The sequence below is a fragment of the Macaca mulatta genome, chromosome 9 (assembly GCF_049350105.2).
Source record: "Macaca mulatta isolate MMU2019108-1 chromosome 9, T2T-MMU8v2.0, whole genome shotgun sequence".
NCBI lineage: Eukaryota > Metazoa > Chordata > Mammalia > Primates > Cercopithecidae > Macaca > Macaca mulatta.
Window position 1 is genome coordinate 71,906,159 of NC_133414.1, and position 24,142 is coordinate 71,930,300.

At 42.5% G+C, this 24,142-nt stretch overlaps 2 pseudogenes; both read right to left on the reverse strand.

Annotated features, from left to right (window-relative positions):
• Positions 1 to 2,087: 2,087 nt before the first annotated feature.
• On the reverse strand, positions 2,088 to 3,923 carry LOC114680588 (E3 ubiquitin-protein ligase RBBP6 pseudogene; annotated as a pseudogene).
• Positions 3,924 to 4,613: 690 nt separating this feature from the next.
• On the reverse strand, positions 4,614 to 21,493 carry LOC711874 (zinc finger protein 532 pseudogene; annotated as a pseudogene).
• Positions 21,494 to 24,142: the final 2,649 nt, after the last annotated feature.

A 24,142-nucleotide genomic window follows, 5' to 3' on the forward strand; every position in this document is an offset into this window, starting at 1 on the left:
ATATTGACTTTGTAATTTATGATTTTTATAAGTTTTCTTATTTTAGTAGTTTTGTGTATTTCTTAGGATTACACACAAATATAATTACGTCCTCTGCAAAAATAGTTTTACTTCCCTCTTTCCAATCTGTTTGTTTCTCCTTCCCTTTCTTTTGTTTCCTTTCTTCTTTCTTTCTTCCTTGCTCTCTTTCTTTTTTTTTCCTTTCTTATTAAATCTTTTTATTTCCATAGGTTATTGGGGAACAGGTGGTGTTTGGTTACATGAGTAAGTTCTTTAGTGGTGATCTGTGAGATTTTGGTGCACCCATCACCCAAGCAGTATTCACTGTACCCAATTTGTGGTCTTTTATCCCTTACCCCCTTCCCACCCTTTCCTGTTGGAGTCCCCAAAGTACATTGTATCTTTCTTATGTCTTTGCATCCTCATAGCTTAACTTCCACATATGAGTGAGAACATATATATTTGGTTTTCCATTCCTGAGTTACTTCACTTAGAATAACAGTCTCCAGTCTCATCCAGGTCACTGTGAATGCCATTAATTCTTTCCTTTTTATGGCCAAGTAGTATTCCATTATATATATATACCGTGGTTTCTTTATCCACCCATTGATTGATGGGCATTTGGGTTGGTTCCATGTTTTTACAATTGCAAATTGTGCTGTTATATCTTTTGTACGTGTACAAGTATCTTTTTCATATAATGACTTCTTTTCCTCTGGGTAGATAGCCAGTAGTGGGATTGCTGAATTAAATGGTAGTTCTACTTTTAGCTCCTTAAGGAATCTTCACAGTGTTTTCCATAGTGGTTGTACTAGTTTACATTCCCACCTGCCTCAGAGGTCTCTGAAATGTCTTGGAGGCTTTTTCCCCATTGCCTTGGATATTGGCACTTGTCTCCCTTTTGGTTATGTAAGTATCTCTAGCAAGTGGTTGCTCCATAGAGACTGGTTAAATACTTGTTACCAAAAGAAAATATCTCTAGTAAGTGGTTGCTCCATAGTCTGCTTGGATTCTTCCCTTGAAAAAGCTTTTCCTTTCTTTGGCACATGGCTAGGCTGAAAAATTTCCAAACTATTATGCTCTGCTTCCTCTTTAAATATAAGTTCCAGCTTTGAGTCATTCCTTTGCTCCCACATCCGAGCATATGTTGTTAGAGGCAGCCATGCCACTTCTTAAACACTTTGGTGCTCGGAAATTTCTTCTGCCAGATAACGTAGATTATCACTTTGAAATTCGAACTTCCATAGATCCCTAGGGCATGGACACAATATTGCTAAGTTCTTTGCTAAGGCATAACAAAGGTGACATTTGTTCCATTTCCCAATAAGTTTGTCATGTCCATCTGAGGTATCAGCCTGGACTTCACTGTTCATATCACTATCATCATTTTGGTCACAATATTTAACCAGTCTCTAAAAAGTTCCAAATTTTCTCTCATCTTTCTCTCTTCTTCTAAGCTCTCCAAACTTTTCCAACCTCTGGACATTACCTAGCTCCAAAGCTGCTTCTACATTTCCAGTTATCTTCATAGCAATGTCCCACTCCTTGATACCAATTTTCTGTATTAAGCCATTCTTGTATTTCTATAAAAATACCTGAGACTGGTCAATTTATAAAGAAAAGCAGTTTAATTGGCTCATAGTTCTTCAGACTGTACAGGAAACATAGCACTGGCATCTGCTTCTGGGGAGGTCTCAGGAAGCTTACAATCATGGTGAAAGGTGAAGCTGGAGCAGGTGTCTCACATGGTGGGAGTAGAAGCAAGAGAGAGTAGGGGAGGTGCCACACACTTTAAACAACTAGATTTTGCAGGGAAAGCACCAAGCTATGAGGGATCCACCTCCATGACCCAGACACCTCCCACCAGGCCTGACTTCCAACACTGGGGATTTTATTTCAACATGAGATTAGGGTGGGGACAAACTGTATCAACCTCTGATATAAAAATCCAATAATCAAGCAGCAATATTTTAAGTGCAGCACGGAATCTTCCATGTCATTATTTACAAGACCTGAATCTCTTTACATAATAACAAAATTGAATACAGATGACTTAGCCTTTAAGTCCATTTAAAAAATCTGTCCTTTTACATGGTGACAGATTTTACTTTTTGTTATCTTTCTCCTTCTCTTTATCTTTTGCTCTTCCTTGACTTCCTTTTCTTATGTCTGTGTTTTTTGGCTTTTTATCGATTCCCCTGCAGTACCTGCATGTATGGGTTTTTTTTTTTTTTTTTTTTTTTAACGTTTCTTGTGCTTTTTCTTTTTCTACTTTTTCTTCTTCTTCCTGCTATTCTAACTTTCTGCGGAACTGGGCCTACTACTGTGGCCTCAGGTTTCGCTCCCAGAAGGGCTCTGACTTCTGCTTGGACTCTGGCTCCTCCTATGCCTACCTGTCCAACTGGTGCTGTGTCCAGGCTTTCTTTTGCTTTCTCCATTATCTTTCAGGACCTTAGAAGTGTTTCCTGAAGTTTCCTCATCTTTTACAGATACATTACTTCCACTGTCACTTTCATTATAATCTGGCTCAAAAGCAGCTTCATCAGTGTCTCTAGTTCAGTCAGGGGACAGTCGAGAGGAGTGACTTAACTGGGGTTTAGGGTTGGTAGCATTCTTCTCAACTTGCCCAGTAATTTGCTCTTTCTCAATCTGTGTGTCTGGTGGATTAAGAGTATCAAGTAACTTATTGCCACTTGACTCTTTGTCATTCTTTGCTTGTAATATATGTGTCTCATGATCTTTACGAAGACTTCTACCTATAAATTTTGCCTCTTACCTTGAGTGTTTAGTATCATAAGTGGCTTTGTGATCATGAGGTTTTTTGATCTCTTGAGTGACTACAATTAACTTTTTTGGAATCTCCTCTGCCATTTTTAAGAAACTCTCTTTCCTCCATCAGCTTAATTTTCTGTTCAGATGCAGAAGCTATAGTTTGTTGTTTTTTTTAACTTTTTAAAAATTTTTTCATGTTTTGTACATACTTTTTATTTGTTGAGTAAATGAATATTTGTCAATATGTACATAACCACGTAGAGCGAGCATCAGATTTAGAGAGCAACATATTTGGGTTCTAATATGCAAAGCCACTTACCAGCTATGAGGGCTTCGGCAAAGAACTCAATCTGAGCTCAGCTTCCTCAACTGTAAAACCAGGTTATTTGGACCCATGCGGCCTACCACATAGGCTTATTGCAAGGTTCAAATGCAGAAACATGAAAGTGCTATGAAGACAACTTAGAGCCATACAAACATAACAAGTAACAGCAATGAAATTTCAAGCTGAAATTCACACCCTCGGATCGTACTGATGTACTGATGGAGTCAACGAGAAAGTGACAGAATAGCTGATTACTAAAGAGAACGAATATGCCATTTTTCTGAGTGGGAAGAATTCTGCAACATCCTGTAGCTTGTCCCTGCAATGAATCACTTCCCAAACTTCACAAAGATGTGAGAGACTCACCGTCAATAACTCTCTCACAGAAGCACAAGGGCCAAATGTCCTGCGTTTATTTACATATGAAATGTGTTCCATACGGTTATGATGGATGGAGTGCATAACACCTGACAGCAGCAAGGCCTCTCGAGGAACCGAACGTTGACTAAAGTATGTCATGCAAGTATCTATATATACACAAAAGAATTCCTTTTCTTAAAAATAAATAGTACAAAACATGTTCAGGGATAAATACAAAATATAAAATGCAAAAGAAAACACAAAACGAAGCCAAAAAATAGACCTCTCTCAGATAACTATACACGGAAGGGACAGAAGAGTACCTCTGCTGCATTTTAATAAAGCAGACGTTAAATGTGCTTCTTGAAATGGCTGAACTAAACCCGGGTGGCCCAGTGCTTAAGGTAACGGCCAATTGCAATACACAGGCGGCTGCACTGATAAGTCGGTGGTTGAACTTGTGCATCCCGACTCTAAGTACCAGAACGTTTGGCAGTAGCACCCAGAGCAGGAAACACCAACTCTTTTGACAGCAAAGGGTTAAGTCAACTGATTTTTTTCTGTCAAGAGCCAGAGAAATAATTGATATTCTTAGTTGTGTTTCTGTAATAGTTAACAAATTACACGACAAAAACCTGACTACATAAATCTATTGGTCTAACTACGTATTTGTAACTTTTATAGTAGTCCAGCCCTTTCGTTACTTTCCCTCCTTGTGCTTTTAAAGCCAGCCTTGCAGATCTGCCCAGAAAACCAGTACCATTTTTTTCTTTAGAATAGCCTTCCCCATTCCTCAAAATGGAATTGGGGAAATCAGCATTTCTTATTAGATTCCTGGCTTCAGTTTTTATCCATGCTGGGAAAGGAGCGACCTGCAAGGCTGCTTTAAACACCCTTTGGCGTGACCTGAAGACAAAGGCACGCCCACACTGGAGCGCAGTTGTCTCAAATGTGAAGTCACTCCCTCAGGGCAGGCACACCGAGGAAGTGCTAAGACACTTAAACGTTCCTAGTGTTTTCGAGACCCACAATTACTTACAATTTATGTAGTGAATTCTAAAAATTAAAAACACTAAAAAAGCCATTATTTTAGCAACATACAAAATAGTTTATTTGAATTTAGGAACGGCCCCTGTCACTAAGAACTTTGTTTTAAAGAAACAGTACAAAAAGAAAAATTCTAACCCAAAACAACTCAAATCGTTTTCCACTAAATACTGATACAAACGTGTAACAAAGAGTATAAAAAGTTATTCATTTAAATATATACAAACTCTTTTAAACTCAAATACTGTTTTAATACTTATCAAGGATATATACGACGAGGTAAAGGAAGGTACGTTGAAAGAGAATATATTGCAACAGCCTAGACAGTACTGTTAACTCTATTATACTGCAAACTCTTTGCAACAAAAATGTCTTTTATTCCAATGTGGACAGGGATTTTCCTCATGGACCATCTGTGGCTATTTCTCGGCTGAGCTCATCCTTTTGGATTTGATGAAGGCCATGCTGTGTGTCCACATGTGAGTATTTAAGGCTGCTTCAGTTTCAAAAGTTTTTGCGCATACTTTGCACTTTCTGTCTGACATGGCGCCATCGGGGGATTCATCCTTGTGGCTGGGTTTGTTCTCCTGTTGGTTATCTTCCCCAGCCCCATTTTGCTTGGAAACTGGCTGAGGTTCCTTTAACTTGTGTACGATGAAGAGGTGCCTGGACAGAGAAACGTGAGACGTGTAGCAGAGGCCACACTCCCGGCGCTGGTAGGAAGAACCATCCGATTTGTGCTGAGGGATGTGTTGGTGGAACTGCAGCAGGTTTTTGGTGGTGAAGCCACACACGGCACACTTGTGAACCTTAAAAACATTGATTTTCAGCTCTTTCAGTGGTTGAGTGATTGCTCCTCGGGGAGGCCTGAACTCCAGAACTGGTTCTTCCAACTTCTGCTTGGGACTGGGGACCTTGGTGTCTTCTTTTATTTCTGTTTCCTCCTCATTGGTGGTGTCTGTCATTTCTTTCAGGTCAGGGTCCTTGATGCCATGCATCAGCTGGACGTGCTTCTCCAGCATCAGTTGTTTGGTAAAGGTACGTCTGGAGTCTGGGCAGTGCGAGCAGGCCTACGCTTTCCTGATGCCTTTATGCTTGATCCGGTTGTGCCAGCACAGGCTGTGGGACGAGCTGAAAGACTTGTCACACTGGCAGCAGGGGTGTTTCTTCATTTGCTTCCCATGCTCCTTCCTCATGTGGGATATGTACACATCTCTCTGCATGAACAGGTGGTTACACTCCCAACACGTCCACCCAGGACTGGCCACTTTCTTGATTTTTTCACAGGAAATGGAGATTTCTTTTCCAATTTCTCTTTCCCATTCAGGGATTTGGTGTCCTCTTTGTTCTGATCTGCTGAATTTTGAGTTACAGGCTTAATGCTCAAGGCAAGTTTATACTCAAGTTTGGAGGCCCTTCAATACTTTTCAGTGTTCCATGCATAGACTTGATATGGTCCATCATAAGTTGCTTCTCTGCATATAAAAGAGAACGGTCAGGACACTTGAAAACAGACACCTTCTGGTTTTCAATGTGTTGGTCAAAGTGGCGATACAGCAAGGTTTGCAGGGTGAACACAGTGTCGCACATGAAACACTTTTGTATGATTTTTGGTTCTCCTATCTTGATGCCAGGATGCTGTGTGTAGGCATGGGAATATGTGCTTGGGGCAGACTTAAATGCCATTGGACAAATAGGACACCTGTAGAAGACTTCACAGTGAGAACCTTGAATGAGACTTCAGAGCAGCCACATCAGAGTACACAACATTGCAATGCACACATCGAAAACCAACTCTCCTCGTGTAGTGCAGACAGTTCTTGGTGACATGGGTCTGGAAGTCCACCGACCTGCAGATGGCCCTGCACTCAGGGCAGGTGTAGGGAGATTTATGCTGATGGATTCTTTGGTATGATGCATAACTGCACTGGTTAGGAAGCAGCATCTGGCAGACAGTGCAAGTCTTTTGTCCACTCATATCTGCAGCCTGCTGGAAATGTGTAGCCAGTGACGTCTCGTCCTGGAAGACTTCATTACACTCCAAACCTTTTAGACTATGTTTATGCAGTTTGGAGGGGTCTTCATCTAGGGGCATGGCTGGGGTGATGGGAGTGCTTGAAGGAGCCGATACGACTGTCCCAGTTATGCCAGACTGAATTTTTGTGACAATGTGTGTGCTGGCTCCCACAGGGCTCTGAAGAGTGGAAGTTGAAGTGGAAGTATTGCTTGATGGAGAAACTATCATTTGACCTGCTGGGACTGGTTTTAAAATTAAGTGGGAGCATTGCATTACCACCCCTTTCTCCTTATGCCCACGGGCATGGGAAAGGAGGCTGCATTTGTTGTAAAAAAACGAGGTTCTTTGTACAATGGTTGCACGTTACTTTGATGCACACGCTCCATCTGCCACAGTGCTGGGTCAGACTCTTTTCAAGTGCAAAGGAGTCCCCACACTCCAAGCACTTGTATCCACACGTTGGTAACATGATCCCTGCATTGGCGGGAGGACTGAGGTTTGGGATGTAAACAGGGACTGGATTGACACTGCTCAGCACCTTGTTGAAAGCTTCTACCACAGAACTCTGCAAGGACAACACTACCTGGACTCGAGACACCTTTTTGGGGGGTTGCGAGGCTGCTGCATTGATTATCGCCTGCTTTATTTGTTGCTGAGGTTTGGTTAGCACTTGGCGGAATACAGAGGTGGCCTGGGCACCCTGAGGCAAAAGGTTAAGGTTGTCAAGGTGCACAGTCTTTGGCACAAGTTTGGCGTTGGTCAGGCTGGATGCCGGCACCATGATAGTTTGCTGCTGGATGGCATTGGCGGCTTTAATGATGGTGCTGCTGGCGCTCTGGACAGAGGCAGCAGATATGACCGTGGCTTTCACCGTGGTGTTGTTAGTGAGCTTCAAATTAATGACTTGGGATCCTGTTGTCTCACAGCAGACACTGGGAGGAAAGCAGTAGCCACAGGCTTGATTGTGACCTGTTTGGTGGTAAGCTCTGCGGGGGAAACTGCATTGGTCATGACCGCGGACTGGAGAGGCGCCCTGAGGGGAGAGGAAAGGACGGCGGCTGATGCTGGAGATGACAGAAGGGATGTCACAGAGGCCATCACGGACACCGTCTGCTTGGAAGATTTCTTCCCAGAGTCAAGATCCATTTCTGGCAATACCCTAATCACTGTTCTCTTGATTTCCCCAGAAGACGTCTTAATGGTTTTTATGAGGACTTTGAGGATTGCTGGCGTGGACTCTGTGGGAGGCCTGCTACGCTGAGGCCTATGACTGGGGGTGTGGGCCCAGGCGGCGGCCTGTTGTTGTTTTTAATAGATAACCTTTATTAGGTTGAAAAATCTTAGTTTTCTAATACTTTAATGAGAGTTTTTATTGTTGTTGTTTTGCAGTAGGGTTTCCCTCTGTCGCCCAGCTGGAGTGCAGTGGTACAATCTTGGCTCACTGCAGCCTCCACCTCCTAGTTTCAAGTGATCTTCCTGTTACCGGGGGTCCTTGCTCCCAGAGCTCCCAAGATGGTGGTGGGCCACTTCCAAGATGGCAGCCCGCCACTTCCAAGATGGTGGCAGGCCTCGCGTTTTATGACCTGGGGTTCTCGGCCTCACTGATTCTAAGGAATGGAATCTTGGGCCATGCGGGGAGTGTTATAGCTCTATTAGAAGCCATGGGTCACGGAAGAGAACCGTGGAACCCAGTGACTAGTGTTCAGCTCGATTAGGACGAACCCAGGCACTTAGCCATGCAGGAACAATGGCAAGCCTTTAGCCTGATTGGGAGTGGCGATGGGAACCTTGCTGGATCAGGAGCACAGTGGACACCCTGCTGGATCTGGAGGGATGGAAGTCAGCGGTGGGTCTGCGAGGCGAGTCTGCGACCGTGGCCAACGCAGGGGTGGATGGCAAGTGAAAGCTCAGCTCGAGCCATAACAAACATGGACCAGAAGAGTGCAGTTGCAAGATATAATAGAGTGAAAACAGAGCTCCCATACAAAGGGAGGGGACCCAAAGAGGGTAGCCATTGCTGGCTCCAGTGCCTGGGTTTATATCCCGACCATTGTCCCTCCCACTGTGCTCTCAGGCAACAGATGATTGGCTATTTCTTTACCTCCTGTTTTTGCCTAATTAGCATTTTAGTGAGCTGTCTTTACTATCTGATTGGTCGGGTGTAAGCTAAGTTGCAAGCCCTGTGTTTAAAGGTGGAAGCAGTTCCACCTTCCCAGCTAGGCTTACGGATTCTTAGTCGGCCTAGGAAATCCAGCTAGTCCTGTCTCTCACTCCCACCTCAGCCTCCCAAGTAGCTGGGACTACAGGCATGTGCCACCACATCCAGCTAATTTTTTAATTTTTTATAGAGATGGGGTTTCACTATGTTACCTGGGCTGGTCTTAAATTTCTGGGCTCAAGTGATCCTCCCACCGTGACCTCCCAAAGTGCTGGGATTAGAGGTGTGAGCCACCACACCTGATGAGAGGTTTTTTTTTTTGTTTTTTTGTGTGTGTTTTTTTAATGTCATAAATGCCTGTTTCTGTTTTTTCACATCTCTGAAGATTATGATTTTTCTCTTTTATCCTATTAATGTCATGAGTTACACTAATTTTTTGAAATATTAGACCAACTCTGCATTCTGGGATAAGCGCCTCTCCCCCACGCCCTGCCAAGTCACATGTATTATCCTTTTTCTGTTTTACTATATTTGATTTGCTAATATTTTGTTAAGGATTTATATTAATAAGAAATACTATTAGCCTGTATTTTTCTTATAATGACTTTGTTTTTCTTATCAGGATAATACTGGCATCATAAAATGATATGGCAAATATTCTCTCCATCTCTTGTTCTGAAAGTGTTAGTGTGATATTGGTGTTATTTTCTCCTTAAATATTTTATAAACTTCACCAGTGAAGTGATCTGTGTTGGTGTGTTCTTTGTGAAAAAACATTTTAAAACTATGAGGATTTCTTTCATAGATATAGTATAACTTAGATTATGTCTTCTGTCATTTTTGTAATTTTCCTCTTTGAAAAAAGGGGTAATTTCATTATATCCATAAATGTATTTGCATATGTTTGTTTACATTATTCCTTTTTTTATTTTAATGTTTATAGGACTTGCAGTTATGTCTCCTTTTAAACTTCTGATATTGGTAATTTTTGTTTTTTCTTGAGCAGTCTAAAGGTTTATTGATTGTATTATACTTTTAAAAGATACAGCTTTTGCTTTAATTGGGTTATCTCTACTGTTATCCATTTTCTATTTCATTATTCTTATTCTCACCTTGATTTTATTCTTTTCTTCTGTTTATTTTCAGTTTAATCTATCCTTTCTAGTCCTCAATGAGGAAGCTTAGTGATTGCTTTTAGACCTTCCTTCTAAGCACCACTTCACCTGTTCTACAAATGCCTTTTTGTTCCCCTTTTGCAATCCTAATTGTTCTATTTGTCCCTGGAGGACACTGGGAGTTTCAAGTGTCCTGCAACTGAAGCTACTTCCATTAGACTCTTCATCAGATTTTAAAAAGGGTTTGTGACCAGAAAATTTCAGACTATTTGACACCAATTAAGTATAGATTTTTAGGTTCAATTTCTTACATAAACTATCAATTGTACACTTCTATGTAGTAAGGCCTAGAGCAGTTGACTGAACATTGTGGGGGAAGAAGATGTGTGTTTCATCTTTTTAATTCTTTCTCTCCCACTTCAGGAGAATTGTTGCTGCATAAGGCCTCTCAGGTCAGTGCCATTTCCCTCCTAGTTTTCTTTATGTGAAATAGCATAAATTCTGGCTATGCCCAAGCTTGTTGGTGAGCAGAAAGTTAAACTCTCCCTTCAGACTCAGTAAGTTTGTTAGAAAAACTGATATCTGGGCCAGGCGCGGTGGCTCACGCCTGTAATCCCAGCACTTTGGAAAGCCGAGGTGGGCGGATCATGAGGTCAGGAGATGGAGACCATCCTGGCTAACACGGTGAAACCCCGTCTCTACTGAAAATACAAAAAGCTAGCTGGGCGTGGTGGCGGGCGCCTGTAGACCAGCTACTCGGGAGGCTGAGGCAGGAGAATGGCGTGAACCCTAGAGGCGGAGCTTGCGGTGAACCGAGATGGCGCCACCGCACTCCAGCCTGGGCGACAAAGCGAGACTCCGTCTCAAAAAAAAAGAAAAACTGGTATCTGGATTTGGTTCTAGTCTAGCATAGATTAAGAAGTAGAAATATGTTGAAATGAGGATAAAGAGCATTTTAAATGAAAACAGAGATCCAATATGATGAAATAGGAGTAAATTCTTTTTTGTTTCATTTTCCTCCAATTTCATTTTAAAACAGGTGATTTTTTAAAAGAAGATGGTTTTGTTCCAGTAGGCATTTGACGCATTAGCCTTCCTTGGCTTTCCCAGCAGAGATATAGACCTAGCTAAATGACCTGGTAGTGTTTTCTCTGAGTCAAGTTAGCATTAAATGTGGTCTCTGGATATGGGAAGAGATGGAGAATCTAATAGTCTACAGATGTCAGAAACTTTATTCTCACCTTTTCTCTCCATATTTTAAATTTATATGTCTTTTTGAAAAACATTTAGACTGCCACCTCCAATTAGGATATAGAAAGTTCCAAGAGATCATTGCTCTCACTGAAATAATGTGAGTAAGCTGGACAAGCTACAGAAGTATAGTTGTTAAAAACCCAAGCTGAGGATAAAGAAGTGAAAATAAACTAAATTCCAGAGTGCAGAGAGCCCTTGCTAGGAAAGTGAGACCCGAGGCTGCTTTCCTCATAGGGGTATGGTGGATGGAAGATTGAACCCACTATAGATGGGAGGTTTTGCAGATGCAAGGAGAAACTAGCTGAACTTTTAACAAATTTGCATGAGCTGGCAAAATGTATTAAAATCCCCCAGAGTCCCATTCTTCACTGAGAACCTGGCAGCAGCAAGAACAGGGAAGGAGAATTAAGAGAGACTTGCTCAGGGCACACCTGCCTACTAATTCTTCTTAAATGTGCACATAATTAAATAGAGAAGACATGTTTATAAAAAACAAGAAGGGCTGGGTGCAGTGGTTCATGCCTGTAATCCCAGCAATTTGGGAGGCTGAGGTGGGTGGGTCACCTGAGGTCAGGAGTTCAAGACCAGCCTGGCCAACATGGTGAAACCCCGTCTCTACTAAAAATACAAAAAGTAGCCAGGCGTGGTGTTGCACACCTGTAATCCCAGCTACTTGGGAGGCTGAGGCACAAGAATTGCTAACCTGGGAGGCGAAGGTTGCAGTAAGCTGAAATCGCACCACTGCACTCCAGCCTGGGCAACAGAGTGAGACTCTGTCTCAAAAAAAAAAAAAAAAAAAAAAAAAAAAGCAGGAAGATGTAATGAATAATCAAGAGAAAACAAAAACAGAATGAGGAATGACCCAGATGTTGAAATCAGCAGACAAAAACTTTAAAATAAGTATTACAACAGTGTTAACATGTTCACTGGAAAAGCCAAGCAAAAGCAAAATGTGTGAACAGATTGTAAATTTCGGCAGGAAATCTGAAACTCTACGAAAGAATAAAATGGAAATTCTAGTCCTGAAATGAGAAATTCATTTGAAGGACTTATCAGCAGATTGAATAGAGCACAAGAAAAGATATGTAAACTTGAAAATAGGTTAATTAAATTAATCCAAACCGACGCATAAAGAGAAAAATTAAAACTCAAGCAGCATAAATACAAAGAAAACCATACTAAAGCACATAATGGTCAAATTGCTGAAAACCAATACTAAAGAGAATATCTTAAGTGCTATCAGAGAAAAAGGGCAAATACATTTAAGAAGGTAACAATAAGAAAGAATGATGGCTGAATTCTTATTAAAAATGCAGACGACAATGTAATGGCTTCTTTAAAGAATTAAAAAAAGCATTCAAAATACATACTTCAAAAATAAAGGCAAAATAAAGACATTTGTAGACAGGGAAAAGTTGAGGAACTTAGTCCAGTAAGTAGACTTGCACTACATAAGTCTGCAAATTATAAAAATTTTAGGTTAAAAGGAAATGATACCTGATGATATGGTTTGCATCTACATCCCTACCCAAATCTCATGTTGTATTGTAATCCCTGTTCTTGGAGGTGAGGCCGCCTGGTGGGAGGCGATTGTGGGCCGATTCATCATCAATAGTTTAGCACCATTCCCTTGGTGCTGTTCTTGTGATTATGAGTGAGTTCTCATGTGATCTTGTTGTTTGGAAGTGTGTAGCACTTCCTCCCTTGGTTCTCTCTCTTGCTCCTGCTCCCTCCTTATAAGATAGCCAGCTCTGACTTTGCCTTCTACCATAAGTATAAGCTCCCTGAGGCCTCCCCAGAAACAGAAGCTGCCATGCTTCCTGTACAGCCTGCAGAACCATGAACCAATTAAACCTCTTTTCTTATAAATTACTCAGTCTCAGGTATGTCTTTATAGCAATGGAAGAATGGCCTAATACACCAGATTAATCCTGGATCTGTAGGAAAGAAGAGTGTTGGAAAGGGTAAATATGTAGAAATGTGTGTATGTATATTTGTGTAGATGCATGTGGATGCTCACATACATCAAGATACTATTATTATTTTATTTGCTTAATATGTATGTCTTTATATATTATATAAATATGTATATATTATGTATGTGTTTAATACATATTAATATGTAATTAATATATTAACATGTATGTATTTATTAAACAAATAATGTCTTGATGGATGTGAGTATGTACATGCAGGCACATACATACATATATACACACATATACATACATACATATACTCATATATAAGTAATATATATGTATACACACACACACATATTACTTTCTTGGCTCCAAGCTGAAGAATGAATACTGGTATACTGGTGGTGAACTTGCTCAGATTTTATCTGTTGAATATATCTTTAGTTTGTACTTATTGTCGGTGAGTTTTTTTTCCTGGGTAAAGGAAATTGTAAATTTCTATGTTAACAGGTAGGTGTATTAGGCCATTCTGGCACTGCTATGAAGAAATACCTGAGACTGAGTAATTTATAAGGAAAGAAGTGCAGTTGCCTCACTGTTCCGGTGTCTGTATAGGAAGCATAGAGGCATCTGCTTCTGGGGAGGTCTCAGGAAGGTTTTACTCATGGTAGAAGGTGAAGCAGCAGCAGGCACTTCATATGGTGAAAGCAGGAGCAAGAGATGGGGAGTGAGCAGAGGTGCCACACACTTTGTTTTTTTTTTTTTTTTAGACAGAGTTTCGCTCTTTTTGCCCAGGCTGGAGTGCAATGGTGCAATCTCAGCTCACTGCAACCTCTGCCTCCCGGGTTGAAGTTATTCTCCTGCCTCAGCCTCCTTAGTAGCTGGGATTAGAGGTGTGCACCACCATGCCTGGCTACTTTTGTATTTTTAGTAGAGACGGGGTTTCACCATGTTGGCCAGGCTGGTCTCAAACTCCTGACCTCAGGTGATCTGCCCACTTTGGTCTCCCAAAGTGTTGGGATTACAGGCGTGAGCCACTGTGCCTGGCCAGGTGCCACACACTTTTAAATGACCAGATTTTGTGAGAATTCACTACCACAAAGACAGCACCAAGCCATGAGGGAAACACCCCCATAATCCAAGCATCCTCCACCAGCCCTGCCTCCAGCACTGGGGGTCATAATCCAACATGATTTGGGAAGGGACAAATATCCAAACTATATCATTCCACCCCTGATTCCTCCTAAACTCATGTCCTTTTCACATTGCAAAATGGAATCATGCCTTCCCAACAGTCCCCCAAAGTCTTAACTTATTCCAGCATTAACTCAAAAGTCCAAAGTCTCATTTGAAACAAAACAAATCCCTTCCACCTATGACCCTGTAAAATAAAAAACAAGTTACTTGCTTCCAAGGTACAAAGGCATTGGATAAACATTCCCATTCCATAGGGAGAAACTGGCCAAAAGAGAAGGGCTACAGGCTCCCTGCATGTTCGAAACCCAGCAGGGCAGTCATTCAATCTTTTTTTTTTTAATTTTTTTTTTAATTATTATACTTTAAGTTCTAGGGTACATGTGCACAATGTGCAGGTTTGTTACATATGTATACATGTGCCATGTTGGTGTGCTGCACCCATTAGCTCATCATTTACATTAGGTATATCTCCTAATGCTATCCCTCCCCTCTCCCCCATCCCCACAATAGGTCCCAGTGTGTGATGTTCCCCTTCCTGTGTTCAAGTGATCTCATTGTTCAATTCCCACCTATGAGTGAGAACATGTGGTGTTTGGTTTTCTGTTCTTGTGATAGTTTGCTGAGAATGATGGTTTCCAGCTGCATCCATGTCCCTACAAAGGACACAAACTCATCCTTTTTTATGGTTGCATAGTATTCCATGGTGTATATGTGTCACATTTTCTTAATCCAATCTGTCACTGATGGACATTTGGGTTGATTCCAAGTCTTTGCTATTGTGAATAGTGCCGCAATAAACATACGTGTGCATGTGTCTTTATAGCAGCATGATTTATAATCCTTTGGATATATACCCAGTAATGGGATGGCTGGGTCAAATGGTATTTCTAGTTCTAGATCCTTGAGGAATCACCACACTGTCTTCCACAATGGTTGAACTAGTTTACAGTCCCACCAACAGTGTAAAATTATTCCTATTTCTCCACATCCTCTCCAGCACCTGTTGTTTCTTGATCTTTTAATGATTGCCATTCTAACTGGTGTGAGATGGTTTTGATTTGAATTCTCATTGTGGTTTTTATTTGAATCTTAAAGCTCCGAAATAACCTTTTTTTGACTCTATGTCCTACAACAAGGGGACACTGGTGCAAGGGGTGGGCTCCCTAGTCCTCGGGCAGCTCCACCTCTGTGGCTTTGCAGGGTACATCCCCTGTGGCTGCTCTCACAGTTGAGTGTTTGTGACTTTTCCAGGTGCAGGGTACAAGCTGCCAGTGGATCTGCCATTCTGGGGTCTGGAGAAAGGTGGTCTCCTTCTCACAGCTCCACTAGGCAGTGGCCCAGTGGGGACTCTGTGTGGGGGCTCTAACCTCACATTTCCCCTTGGTACTTTCCTAGTGGAGGGTTTCTATAAGGAAAACCTGTCCCTGAATCAGGTTTTGCATGGGCTCCTGGGCATTCTCATACAGCCTCTGAAATCTAGGCAGAGGTTGCCTAGCATTCTTCACTCTTGCATTCTGCACATCTACAGTTTTAACATCACATGAAAGCCGCCAAGGCTTATGGCTTGCATTCTCCAGAGTGGCAACCTGAGCTGTACCTGGGCCCTTTTGAGCCAGAGATGGAGCTGGAGTAGCTGGGATGTGGGGAGCAGTGTCCTGAAGCTGTGCAGGGCCACTGGGCCCTGGGCCTGGCCCATGAAACCATTCTTTCCTTCTAAGCCTCTGGACCTGGGATGGGAGGGACAGGCACAAAGGTTGTCTTCAAATGTCTTCATGGCCTTTTCCTCATGTCTTAGATAAAGGTACTTGGCTCCATTTAGTTATACAAATATCTTATACAAGTGGTTATTCCACGGCCTGCTTGAATTCCTCTCCCAAAAAAGCTTTTTCTTTCTCTGTCACATGGTCCAGCTGCAAATTTTCCAAACATTTAAGTTCTGCTTCTTGTTTATATATAAATTCCAACTTTAAGTCATTTCTTTGCTCCTGCATCTGAATGTGGACTGTTAGAAGCAGTCAGGGCACATCTTGAACACTGCTGCTTAGAAATTTCTTCTGCCAGATGCTGTAAATCATCACTTCAAACTTCCACAGATCTCTAGTGCAAGAGCAGAATGCAGCCAATATCTTTGCTAAAGTTTAACAAGGGTGACCTTTGCTCCAGTTCCCAGTAAGTTTCTGATCTCCATCTGAGACCTCATCAGCCTGGACTTTGTTGTCCATATCACTATCAGCATTTTGGTTACAACTATTTAACCATTCTCTAAGAAGTTCCAAACTTCCCCTCATCTTCCTGTCTTCTTCTGAGCTCTCCAAACTCTTCAAACCTCTGCTCATTACCCAATTGCAAAGCTGCTTTCATATTTCTAGGTATCTTTATAGCAATGCCCCATGCTAGGTACCAATTTTCTATATTAGACTGTTTTTGCACTTATAAAGAAACTCCTGAGACTAGGTATTTATAAGAAAAGAGGTTTAATTGGCTCACGATTCTTCAGGCTGTGCAGGAAGCATAGTGCTGGCATCTGCTTCTCGGGAGGCCTCAGGGAGCTTTTACTGATGGTGGAAGGTGAAGCAGGAGCAGGCACTACACATGATAAAATCAGGTGCAAGAGAGATGGGGAGAAGTGACACACACTTTTAAATGACTAGATCTTGTGAGAACTCATTATCATGAAGACAATGCCAAGCCATGAGGGACCTGCCTCCATGACCCAAACACCTCCCACCAGGCCCCGCCTCCATCATTGGAGATCACAATTCAATATGAGATCTGGGTGGGACAAATATCTAAACAATATCAGCAGTTATTTTCTGTTGGTAAAAGCTGAGTGTTGGGAGAAGCTGAGGCAGGGCTTGCATGTATAATATAATGTAAAAAAGTCTTGGAACATGTCCAGGGTCCAGGGTCTAAAACCCTTTGTGGTCTTTGGAACACCAAGCTCTGTGCTAAAGGGTGGGAGGCTACTCTGATGCACCATAATCTAAGCCCAGGGCATAAAATCCCTCGTGGCTTGAATAGAATCCAGGGCTCGTGGCTCTGGAATGTGTCTAGACTTGCTGGCTCCTTGCTCCTTGCTCTCCCAGGATCGATTGTATCTTGAGTTAAAAGAACCTGCTCTCCATTATCTCAAGTAGCAGAGCAAATGCTAAACCATCACAACTGTAAATCATGTGCTTAATGCAATGTGCCATTTTGACCTTCACATTCTCACCCCCTGATTCTTTGTTGGATTACCAATAAATAGTGTGGGCTTCCGGAGCTCAGGGCCTTCGCAGCCTCCATACACTAGCGACGGCCCCTGGTCCCAGCTTTTTCTCTCTCAAACTGTCTTTTTCTCAATCCTTTCACTCTGCTGGACTTTGTCACCCCCACGACCTGGTGTTGGGTCTGATCACCCAACAATTTTCTTTCATTGCATTGAAATGGTCAGTCCACTGTCTTCTAGCTTCCATTGTTTCTTTTGAGAATTTAGCTGTTACTCTAACTGCTGCCTCTCTAAAGACATCTTTTAAGGTTTCTCTTTGTCTTTGGTTTTTTGCAGTTTCACTATAATGTATTTACATGTTGATTTATTTTTAAAATTTTCTGCCTTGAGATTTATTCTGCTTCTTAAACACATGGTTTGATGTCTTTAATTAGTGGGGTTTTTTTCGTTGTTGTTTTTTGTTTTTTTTTCTGAGACAGGGTCTTGCACTGTTGCCCAGGCTGGAGTGCAATGGTATGATCTTGGCTCACTGCAACCTCCGCCTCCCAGGTTCAAGCAATTCTCCTGCCTCAGCCTCCCAAATAGCTGGGGTTACAGTTGCGTGTCAACATGCCCAGCTCATTTTTGTATTTTTAGTAGAGATGGGGTGTCACCATATTGGCCAGGCTGGTCTCAAACTCCTGACCTCATGATCCGCCCACCTCAACCTCCCTCCCAAAATGCTGGAATTACAGGCATGAGCCACTGTGCCTGGCCTTTTATTAGTTTTGGACAATCTCTAGTAATGATTTATTCACATTTGCCTCTGTTCCCATTATTTTTTCTTTAGGAATACCAATAAAACATACGTGTTAGACTGTCTTACCATATCCTCTGCATCTCGATCTGTCAAGAAGCAATTATTTTCATGTCTCTTCACAATTAGGACTTTCTGAGCAAATGTTATTGATATTTGAGTTAAAGAAAGTTAGAGGGTGTTAGGACTAAAGCCATCTGCTCCCATTCAAAGGGCAATAAGATTTATCTTCTTCTAACTCCCACCCACCCAACTTCAGGCCAAATGCTTGCATTCTGTAGTAGAGATGTTCCCGTTTTTCTTTCTGAGACTATTAATTTACATTTCAAAGGGGAATAAAACCTGGAACCATGGAGCCAGTTGCTTCCATTCTGAAGGACTGTAAATGACTGGAGAGCAAAGGTGTTTCTCTCTGAAAGAGAGGATTGTAGCTGGGAATGGTGTAGTCTATATGAATTACGTTCTTAATTTAAACTGTTAGATTCATAATTTCAGAATTTCTCTTCTATACTGCAAAAACTCCTCTGCATAGGCAGGCTTATCAAACTATGCACTTTAAATAGGTGGATTTTATTGTATGTAAACTGTACCTCAATAAAGCTGTTAAAAAGATAAAATCAGACAGAAAAAAGGTTATTGAATTTTTAATTTTCATAATGTATTTTTCAATTCTAAAAAAATCTATTTGGTTTTGTGAAAGGAATATAAATCTTGGGGCCCCCAAATCACTAAGTTAAAGGCAAAAGTTAAGTTAAGCTGGGAACTGCTTAGAGTCAACCTGCCTCCCATTCTACCCAAAGTCACCCCTCTGCTCACTGAGATAAATGTATATCTGATTGCCTCCTTTGGAGAGACTAATCAGAAACTCAGTGCAACCGTTTGTCTCTTATTTACTTATAACCTGGAAACCTTGCCCTGCTTGGAGTCTTCCCATCTTTGCTTTGAGTTGTCCCATCTTTCCAATGCAAACCTGTGTTCATCTTGCATATGATGTCTCATGTCTCCCTAGAATGTATAAAACCAAACTGGGCTCTGACCACCTTGGGCACATGTTGTTAGGACCTCCTGAGGGTGTGTCACAGGCACGTGTCCTCAATCTTGGCAAAATAAACTTTCTAAATTAATTGAGACTCATCTCAGATGATCAGGGTTCACAGTTTCCTTACACATCTGCTATGTCACTTTTTATGATTTCTAGTTTTCTGCCAAAATGGTTTAAATAAACTTTTATCTCCTTGAACATAGTAGACCTATTTATTTTATGGCATCTACTGATGATTCCATTATTTGCAGTTCCTGTGGGTGGGTCTATTTGTTGTTTCTGTTCATTCTCATCCATAGCATTTTTAAATTTTTTTTTTTTTCAGATGGAGTTTCACTCTATCACCCAGGCTGGAGTGCAGTGGCACGATCTCAAGTGATTCTCTTGCCTCAGCTTTCTGAGTAGCTGGAATTATAGGGGCCCCCCACCATGCCCGGCTAATTTTTGTATTTTTAGTAGAGATGGGGTTTCACCATGTTGGCCAGGCTGGTCTCAAACTCCTGACCTTGTGATCCACCTGCCCCAGCCTCCCAAAGTGAGCCATGGCAGCCATGGCAGCCGGCCCCATCCATAGCATTTTATCTTCACGTGTACTTGGTTATCCTTGACTCTGTGTTAGACATTGTGCTTGGAAAACATAATTTAAGGCCTATGCTGTGCCCTTGTCGTCTAAAAATAGTTTTTTATTCCTTTTGCCAGGTGACTGGGAGCACTACCAACACAGAATTACCTTAATTCAAGTTCAGGCCTTGTTGTTTTCTCCACCACTCAGATTTTTGAACCACATTTTCATCTATGCGAGGATTGGTTTGTTTTTTGTTGTTCTTACTTCAAGTGTGCAGCATTTTGGGGTCACATCCCAAAGCCAGATCATATATTGGGTCTGACACTTGGTGGGCCCTGGATGCCAACTTTTTTCCCAGAGTACCTTGAGGCCACCAAAGCCCAGAAGCACAGCTAAACTTGGAACAATAGAGGCCAAGTTGTTTTACTAATCTCTCTAGATTCTGGGCCTCTTTTGGAACTTGGCCAGATAATTTTTCACTATCTTCCAAGCTCTGTGATGCTTGTAAGGCCAAGGAGGGAGGATCGCTTGAGCCTAGGAGTTCAAGACCAGCCTTGGCAACATGGGGAAACCCTGTTTCCACTAAAAATACAAAAAATTAGTCGGGCGTGCTAGTGCGTGCCTATAATCCCAGCTACTTGGGAGACTGAGGCAGGAGAATTGCTTGAACCTGGGAGGTGGAGGTTGCAGTGAGCAGAGATTGCACCGCTGCACTTCACCCTGGGCAACTGAGCGAGACTCCGTCTCAAAAAAAAAAAAAAAAAAAAAAAAAAGGGAAATGAAGTCTCAGAGCCTCTGCTTGGGAGCTTGAACAGGAACCAGAACCAGCAAGAACATCCCATCAACAGACCACCAGAGCCAGCCGTGCAGGATACGCCTTCAATAGCGACAACGTGTGGCAGCATCCAGCAATGGCAGCATAGGGCTGGAGTTGTTCTTTGTCCATCTGGTGCCAGGGAGCCGGACTGAAGAAGCAGAATTCCTGGACAATACAGGGGAGGAGGGAGGGCCCAGGGAGGAGGCGCTGGACTTCCTTTGCATCACAGTAGGCGAGTGCTCAGGCAATTATGAGAGAAGGCGAGCTCACATCTTTGCTCTGCCACAGCCTGAGGAGTTGGCAAGTCACTGCATCTCTTTCTGCCTCAGTTTCTTTATTTGCAGAATGGTGACAATAATAGAACCTATCTCCTAAGGTGGTTGTGAGGATCAAATGAATTAGTGCATGTTGAATAGTGCCTGGTACATATTAGGTGCCTGGTAAATGTTGGAGGTTGCTGCTGTTGTTATCATTATTATTAGAAAAGATGAAAAGGGATGAGACAATGTTGGCACCCAAATTAGCTTATGCCATAAGATGCAGAAGTAGATATCATAATTCTGACTTTACAAATGATGAGACTGAGTTTCAGAAAATGCAAATAATTTACTCAAAAGCAAACAGAACTGATCACACCAAATCTTTCCCAGAAACTGAATTTATTGCTGGTAGAGATCATATCTGCACTGAAACTCTGGTCTTCCCATCTGACTTGTGTTTCCCAGAAGTTTGAACTTAACCTAAAAACCAGATCTCCACGATGCTTCAGCCAGGATGAGAGTCAGATGCAAAGTTTTGTGGCAAATGAATCTGAAGTTCAAGTGAATCACACAGGGGGGAAAAACCTCATTTTTATTACCTCTGATTTCTTTTTCTTGAATCCATTTTCTCTTCCCATCTTCAGTGCTTCTGCCTGAGTTAACCCTCATCTCCTGCCTGAACTCTTCTTCTTCTTCTCCTTGTCCTTCTCCTTTTGAGATGGAGTTTCGCTCTTGTTGCCCAGGCTGGAGTGCAGGCGAACAATCTTGGCTCACTCCGCCTCCCAGGTTCAAATGATTGTCCCCACTTCAGCCTCCAGAGCAGCTGAGATTACAGGCACCTCCACCATGCCCGGCTAGTTTTTTGTATTTTTAGTAGAGACGGGTTTCACCATGTTGGCCAGGCTGGTCTCGAACTCCTGACCTTGGCCTCCCAGGGTGCTGGGATTACAGGCGTGAGCCACCATGCCTAGCCCCGTCATCTTCTACTTAGTTTCCTTTCTCCTAGCACTGTTGCCTTCTAGCCTGCCCTCCATGCATGTAGAAGGGTGGGGTGGTTTTCCTAACTAAAATATCCTCCTACCTAGATCCTTTCAGAGACCTCCCTGCCCCCACATCTCCTGTAACACTGCACAGCCTCCTTAGCTGTGTTCAATCTGACCCTGTCTCCCTGCTGAACTTTTCCTGCTGCTATCTCAAGAGCTGGGTTCTCTTTCTTTTTGTTCCTGAAGCATTTGGGAACACTCCTACAGTAGCACTCACCATGTTTTATTTCAACTATCGTTTGCACTGAATCTTCCCAGGAGACTGAATTCATTGCCAATAGAGATCATATCTGCTCCCCTGGTGTCCCCTTAGTAACTAACATGGTGCAAACTAGAAAGTGTTGATGAATGGGGCAGATTATCCTTGGGGCTCATTTAGGACACAGAGGTGGCCACTTGAGTTTAGGATCAAATGCAGCTCTTCCTTATATTATGGGGAAGTAAAAAAAATGGGAATGAAAAATAAATGACCATTACATGCTATATCAATGTGACAATTTTATGTATGCTAAGAAACCTCAAATAATGCAGTTTGGCTATACACCAGAGCTCTGTAATCAACAAGTGAAAGAAAAGATATTATCATGGCCAGAATTTACAGAGGTACTTTCTTGTGATATCAGAGAAAAACAGCTCAAATTGGAAAGCTTAGGCAGGTCCCAAATGGCAGGTTAGAAGACCAGAGTACTAGAGTAGTCTGCAGATTTATGGGGGCATGCTGGGAGCATCAGCAGCAACTCCTTATTCTTCTGGCTGTTGGTGGGACAACAGAGAAGTCAGGCATTCCTAACTGAGCTACTTGGATCCAATCCTAACTTAGCTGTACTACTAGCTGTGTGACCTTGGACAAGCTCCTCAGCCTCTCTGTGACAAAGTTGACTCATATGTAAAATGGGGTAGTCATAGCACACCCAGCGTTACTGTGAGGAGTTAATACTTACAAAGTGCTTGGCGCAGTGTCTTAGTCCATTTCTGTTGCTATAAAGGAAAGCCCAAGGCTGGATAACTTATAAAGAAAAGAGGTTTATTTGGCTCACGGTTTGGCAGGCTGTGCAGGAAGCATGGCACCAGCATCTGCTCCTGCTGAGAGCTCCAGGCTATGGTGGAAGGTGAAAGGGAGCCTATATGTGCAGAGATCGCTGGTGAGAGGAAGAGAAAGAGGAGGGAGGGGGTGCCACATGCCTCTAAACAAAAAGCTCTTGCGAGAACAGAGTGAGAACTCATTTATCCCTCCACCATCCCGCAGGGAGGGCATTAATCTATTCATGAGGGATCCACTCCCAAGATCCAAACACCTCCCATCAGGCCCCACCACCAGCCCTGGGGATCGAATTTCAACATGTGATTTGGAGCACAAACATCCCAACTACAGCAAACTGTGTCTGGCAAATAGTAAGCAGCACACGTGTTAGCTCATGATGTCACCCATCCAGGAATCAGTCCTATTCCAATGAAGGCTAACCCACAACATCAAGGTGTCTGGGAGAGAAGGGTCTGGTTTCCTTCCTCTCACTCTGATGCTCCTCACTCATGCATGTCTAGTTCTTGTGTCACATCAAGTAGCTCTGGTTTTGAAAACTAGTCCTCATTTCCCTTTTCCTGGAGAGCTGTGGTCAACAGCTAGGCTCGTTAACCAGCCATCGTTCCTCTGAGAATAACTGAATCTGGACCGTCTGATCAGTATATCACCTGAATGCATTTGGCTCCCCTCCCTGAGAATTGGCTCCCTTGTCTTACCTCCTTGGCATTGCAAGTTTAAAAACAAAAGCTTTCTGGGCTTTGACTTATGGCCGCCTGCTGTCTGTTGCCCAGCTGACACTGAAGAATGTTCTGTCTTAGGCGCTTCCATTATTGGCAACAAAGATTTTTTCCCCCTCATATATTGCTTAAGTTGCATCAATTGATTAATGATCTGTAGAGTGCATTTTCTAGCACTTTTCCATCGGTGTCTCCTGAGTGGGCTCGTTCATGAGCAAAATGTGTCTGCTTTTCTCTCTCTCCCTTGCCTCACTCACGGCTGCATCTGGGTGGTGTGGTGGGCAGGGAATGGGGTTTTATGGCAAGAGAGGAGCTGGATCCCAGGATTCATCATGAACAAGTCCCCTCAGAAGACACCAGTGGAAAAGTGCTAGAAGATGCAGTCTATAGATCATTAAACTCATGCTCTTAAGGTCCCTGGAGCCTGTCCTATTAGGACACAGATCTTAAGCTTTTAAAAAAATGTTCTAATGCATTGAGCTTCTT